Source organism: Sorex araneus, chromosome 5 (assembly GCF_027595985.1).
Source record: "Sorex araneus isolate mSorAra2 chromosome 5, mSorAra2.pri, whole genome shotgun sequence".
Classification (NCBI taxonomy): Eukaryota; Metazoa; Chordata; class Mammalia; order Eulipotyphla; family Soricidae; genus Sorex; species Sorex araneus.
This window is the reverse complement of record NC_073306.1, coordinates 48,163,858-48,170,525: the sequence shown is the minus strand read 5'-3', so window position 1 is coordinate 48,170,525 and position 6,668 is coordinate 48,163,858.

Below are 6,668 nucleotides of genomic sequence, written 5' to 3'. Positions count from 1 at the left end.
TGAGGCTCTGGCTTCAATCCCCAGCACTGAAGGGAGGAAGGGACTAAATCTTATGGCCCTCAAAGGAAAACTCAGCAGAGCGGGCAGAAAGGAATTATTTTACATTTAAAGAAACAAACTGTGGGGGACCAGGTGCTGGCTCACTTACCAAGTGTAGGTTTCCTTAACCTGGTTACATCTTTTGTTCCTTTTCAGTTCTTCACCCTGTTTGCAGGGTTACCCCATCCCCCACCCCTGCTGTGCGTGGGGGGTGAGGAAGGCAGGTTTCTACAAGGCAGGTCCCCCTCCTCTTTGAACCCCCTTAGCCCGACCTACCCACTGAGTCAAAAGCCAGGAATGTCTGTGGGGGCAGCAGACAGGTATGTCACCGTGGGGGAGTCAGAGGCTGATTCATCCCAACCCCACCCAATCTCCCTGCTGCTCTCTGGGAAATTTAACTGCTTATTTGTCTAGAGATAGGGAAATCTCAGACTCTGAAAAGCACCAGTCTTCAATATGGGGCTATAAACGGTGCTTATGATTATGGTATTCAGTAAAGATTTCCTAAAACAGAAGGAAGGAGCTGGAGAGATTATACAGGGTTTAAGTCTCTTGCCTTGGCATGTGGCCAACTTTTGTTTGATGCCCCCAGCACAGCATGGCCCCCAAGCACTGCTGGGAGTGAGCCCTGAGCATGGAGCCTGAGTAGCCGCCAGCACCACTGGGTGTGATCCCAACACCACCTCATCCCACCACCACCAACAAAATGAAACAGAAGGCAGGAACCTCCACCCCTTCTTCATCCAGAATAAAATTAACCTGACTGGGGCCGGAGTGATAGCACAGCGGGTAGGGTGTTTGCCTTGCACACAGCGACCTGGGTTCGATCCCTGGCACCCTATATGGTCCCCCAGGCACCGCCAGGAGCAATTCCTGAGTGCAGAGCCAGGAGTAAGCCCTGAGCATTGCTGAGTGTAACCCCCCAAAAAGCAAAAAAAAAGAATAAAATTAACCTGATCTTCTCTGGTAGTGGGGGTGTAGGGTCTGCTCTTAACCTAGAAAACATGTTACTACTAGTATGAGTTGGGAGAAATGATACCTATATCTCCCTTTATTGTTTCTAGGATCTGGCAAAGTGATGCGAGGAAGAGGCGACCCCCAATGCAGAGTGGAGCTCTTTGCAAAGTAAGCCCATTGCTTGATTTCATGGTGTCAGAGAGTGAACCCAGGGCCTCACACATGCAAGGCGGTGCCCTACCACTGAGCCACATTCTTTGTCCTACTTACTGCTTTAGATTTTATGCCTGGTTGGGACGGCTTAAAAGGGGTCTCTCATCTTCTGCTCTATAGCTGCTCCAGGGGGTTGGATAAAGAGAAAAAGTTAAAGCATCTCCCTGTATTCTAGTTGAGAGCATTTTACCAATATTTAACTTTTCTTTTTTTTTAACCTTAGTTAGGCCCCAGATTCCCAGTCTCTCTCCTTCCTGTCTCAGATCACCAGGACACGTGGATGTCTCAGGCTGTTTGCAATTTGTCCCATGGAGCACTGTAGCACTGTCTGTAGCATTGTCATCCCATTGTTCATCGATTTGCTCGAGTGGGCACCAGTAACGTCTTCATTGTGAGACTTGTTGTTACTGTTTTTGGCATATGGAATACGCCATGGGTAGCTTGCCAGGCTCTGCCGCATGGGCAGGGTACTCTCGGTAGCTTGCCGGGCTCTCCGAGAGGGATGGAGGAATCGAACCCGGGTCAGCCACGTGCAAGGCAAATGCCTACCTGCTACGCTATCACTCCAGTCCCACGGAAATAGAAGAAAAATGGTTGGAAGCAAAGTAAATAGCTTCTTCTGGTCACAGCGGGCTGATGCTGTAAAGGTCAACGTGGACTTGGGATTCTTCTATTTTTTTTGTTTGTTTGTTTTTTGACCACGCCTGGCAAAAAACAGGGATTTTTTGCTCAGGGGTTACTCCTGGTGGTGCTCGGAAAACAATATGGGATGCTGGGGATCAAACCCAGGATGGCCACGTGCAAGGCAAGCGCCCTCTCTCTCCAGCCCCTTCTTCCTTTTATTTATTGCCCCCTGGCCCCCAGCCTTCTTGCTGGGGCTAGAACCCCAGGCCTCACACATGGGAGGCATGTACTCTGCTGCCCAGCTAAACTCCCAGCCCTTTGTCCATCTTAGTTGTGCCCCAAATCTCGAGCCAATTCATCCCAGTCTCTCAGTCTTAGACCACCCTGAGTCACATTGGTGGTCCTGGGGCGCCTCCTCCTTAAGGGAACAGGGGGGCTCAGCAACCAGAGGAAGAAAGGGCAAGCAAAGAAGCATGCTACTCACTGTGCTAGAGAATTTCCACTGAGGATTCTGGCAGTTGGCCTGCTTTCAAAATTGGGGGGTTAGGGGTGTTTAGTACTGGGCTGTGTGCAGTTACCCCCGTCCATTCCAGGAGACTTCCTTTCCTCGCCCCACAGACCCTCACGGGACCCCCACCTCCGCAACATGGGAAAGCGGTTTGTTCATTCTGAAGCAACAGGGGCAGTCTGAGGGCACTTCAGAGGAATACTCGCACCCCTCAGCCTCCCCAGATGGGAAGGCTTTCCAATTATCTGTGATCCCTCAGAGACTCCCAATGTTGGGAGCCCCGGTTCAGAGCCAGAATTACATGTCTTCCACTGCCTCTGACTGGCAGTCCTCATGGAGGCCCCTCAGAAGGCACTCAGATTCGGATTCCGCCCCAAAAGTTGAAGTTGTTTACAGGCAGGTTTCACTATTGTTGGGTGGCAGTGGGCAAAGAAAGGGCCTGTGGGAGGGGCACCCATACCCAGTGTTGTGTTCAGGTGTAAACCCGCATTTTTCTGGCCCACCAACATGGAACCACCTGGAGGCTTGGCAGAAGAGGAATAAATGTGATTCAGGAAAAAAAAACCAAAATCCCACACTTCTCTGGAAGGTTTTTTTTTTTTTTTAAATTTGGGGGCCACACCTGGCAATGCTCAGACTTACTACTGACTGGCTCTGTACTCAAAGGTCACTCCTAGCAGTGCTCAGAAACCATATAGGGTGACAGGGATTAAACTTGGGTTGGCCTTGGGGCTGGACAGATAGTACAGTATGTAAGGTATTTGCCTTGCACATGGCTTATCCAGGTATGATCCCAATATAACATAACCCCTGAGCACCACCAGGAATAATTTCTGAGCACAAAGCCAGGAGTAACTCCTGAGCAATGCCAGATGTTCCTCAAAACAAAAACAACAACAAAAAAAGCAAAAAACCTGGGTCAGCCACTTGTAAGACAAACATTTTACCTGCAGTACTATTGCTCTGACCTTTTGGAAGACATTTTGGCATGATGAATCCAGAACCTGGAAAACATTTATTCCATCTCCAGAACTTTCTTTTTCTTTTTCTTTTTTTGGTTTTTTTGGGTCACACCTGGCGATGCTCAGGCGTTAATCCTAGCGGTGCTCAGGGAACCATATGGGATGCTGGGGATCGAACCTGAGTCAGCCATGTGCAAGGCAAATGCCCTACCTACTGTGCTATCACTCTGGCCCTCTAGTACTTTCTTAAATGTTACAAATAAGAGACTCAGACAAAGATTTAGGTACTAAAGTGTCAACTAAAGCACCATCTAAGGGCCCTGAGCACAAACCTCCCCTCCCCACATACACACACTAAAAGGTCTTTTGGGCTGAAGAGCTGGTGCAAGCGTTGAATAAGGCACTTGCATGCAGCTGACCTGGGTTTCACCCACAGCATCTCATATGGTTTCTCAAGTAACCCCAGGAGTTACCCTTGAGATCATCCCCAGATTGACCTCCCCTCCAAAAGAGGGGAAAACTTAACCCATTAGGTAATTTTTTTTTTCTTTTGGGCCACACCTGGCTGTGCTCAGGGCTTACTCCTGGCTTAGCACTTAGGGATCACTCCTGGTGAACTCAGGGGACCATGTGAGATGCCAGGGATTGAACCCAGGTTGGCCACCTGTAAGGCAAACGCTCTACCCACTATACTCTTGCTCTGAACCTCCAGTTAGTATTAATTGAAAAAAAATTTAATATTTGTATTAAACATTTTAAAATTATTTTTAATAACTAAAAAATTGGGTTCTTTTGAAGCAGTTTGTATTAACTGAAACAGGCAGGTAGTGTACCCTTAGTTATGTGAGTGCTATGGCTGTTTCATGATTGTACAGGAAAGGAGGGCATAAAAGGACTGGGGCTGGGCCTGAGGGCAGAGCCCTTGCCTTGCATGCATGACACCTGGGTTCAATCCCTGGCCGGACCCTCCAAAACCCCCATTAAGATCTTGAAAAAGTGAAGTAGTCAAACATATTTATGCATTTAAACAAATATTTTTAGTTTTTATTTACATAGTGGTGTTTGGGGTTGCTCCCAGAAGTGCTCAGAGATCATGTGGGACTGGGGATCAAATCTAGGGTTCCTGCATGCAAAATAGCATGCACCAAGTTATCTCTCCCTTCCTGGGGTGGGGGGGGGAACTTTGGCACTGCTGCATGCCACACCTATTGGGTGATGCTCTCCCCCCATGCTGGACACATTTCGCCTGGAACCCAGGCCTTTCTGTATCCTGCTGATTCTGTTCTTAGCAGGAGATAGAGAAGCTACTTATTGCAGAAACCCATTGCCCTCACATGAAGTCCCAAAAAACAAAGTTTTGGATAATTTCCATCTTTCCACTCCAGACTGCAGAGAATAAATGTTGAGGATGCTCAGATGAGGCCATAAAGTTTTAAATGGCGCCTTCCTTGCAACTGGTTTGCTTTGGTGAACGCTGGGGCATCAGTGAGGGGTAAGCATTAAAACTCATGACCGCAGCTCTGGGTACTATTTTTAAGAACACAGCACTCACCCTCATGCCCTTAGTGATGAGGAATTTGTACAGCAGCCGGGCGTCAGGATTCTTGGGCTCCAGGCCCCACAGGTGATTCACAGCCAGCCCCAGGCTGTACCTCCTGGCCTCAGTTTCCCTGGCTGGTTCTATTGCTACTCCCCACCTACTATGCAAAGTGTTAATAGGGGTGAGGTGCTTTGAACTCTTAGATGAAAGAGGCTGAGGAAAGAGCACCCAGTTATTATCCCCTCTGTGACCAGGCGTGGGAGCGGAGGTTGGCTGCTTTCATATACTGCTCCAGCCATAGGAGCCTCCTCAGAGCCCTCTATTCTTCGGCATTCTCTTCTCGCTGCCCAAATTGGAAGGCAAAGCAGTGAATCCCATTTCTAGTATTATTCTTTTGGTTTTGGGGACACTCAGCAGTACTCAGGGGCTTCTTCCAGCTAGTGCTCAGGGGCCACTGATGATGGTGGGGAGGAACCCAGGGCTCTAGCATGCAAAAGTTGTGTTTCAGTTCTTTGAACTATCTATCACCCTGGCTTCTTAGTACTTTATATTTTTGTTTTGTTTTTGGGTCAAACCAGGTGATGCTCAGGGGTTACTCCTGGCTCTGCACTCAGGAACAACAAACACTACTGGTGGTGCTCTGGGAACCATATGGAATGTCAGGGATTGGAACTCGGTCAGCCACGTACAAGGCAAATGCCCTACCCGCTGTATTATTACTCTGGCCCCTTAAAAAATAGTTTTTGGGGGGCTGGAGCGATAGCACGGCAGGTAGGGCATTTGCCTTGCACGCGGCTGACCCGGGTTTGATTCCCAGCATCCCATATGGTCTCCTGAGCACTGCCAGGAGCGATTCCTTAGTGCATGAACCAGGAGTAACCCCTGTGCAACGTCAGGTGTGACCCAAAAACAAAAAAACAAAAAAACAAACAAAAAAGTTTTTGGGGACCTGAGAGACCACAGATGGCAAGGGACTTGCCTTGCATGCAACTAACCTGGGTTGATTAGTTGGTCCCAAGAGCCCCACCAGAAGCGAATCCTGAGTGCAGAGCCAGGAGTAAACCCAAAAACCAAACAGAAATTTAAAAACTCCCCAAAAACCAAACTTTTTTGAGGTACTAGGGACAGAACCCAGATCTTGTTGTGCATGCAAGACAAATCCTCTACCTCTAAGCCATTTCTTTGACCCTCAATGCCACCTTACAACAGGTTTTTCTATTTTTCTTATTTTGTTTTGTTTTTGGGTACTATTCAGAGGCTTGGGCTAGAGCGATAGCACAGCGGGTAGGGCATTTGCCTTGTACGCAGCCAACCTGGGTTCCATTCCTCTGCCCCTCTCGGAGAGCCTGGCAAGCTACCAAGAGTATCTCGCCCCCATGCAGAGCCTGGCAAACTATGCGTGGCATATTCGATATGCCCAAAACAGTAACAAGTCTCACAATGGAGATGTTACTGGTGCCCGCTCGAGCAAATCAATGAGCAAAGGGATGACAGTGATAAAGTTACCCAGAGGCTTGAATCTTACTCCTGGCTCTGCACTTAGGGATCACTTGTGGAGGGATTGAGGACCATCTGGGGTGCTAAAGATTGAAACCAGGTTGGCCATTAGCAAGGCAAATGCTGTACTATTTCTCCGGCCCAGGGAACCCTTCAACTGCCCAAGCCACCAGTAAACTATGTCACCCTCAATTTATAATTCTGAAATACTCTACAGCTGTCTGACTGGCTATGAGAGCAATGACATTTCATTATTCTCATAAAAAGTCAGCAAAGTGGACTATGAAAGAAGCAAAGTTTGAACTTGTGTTTCTTCTCTGTAAACTTA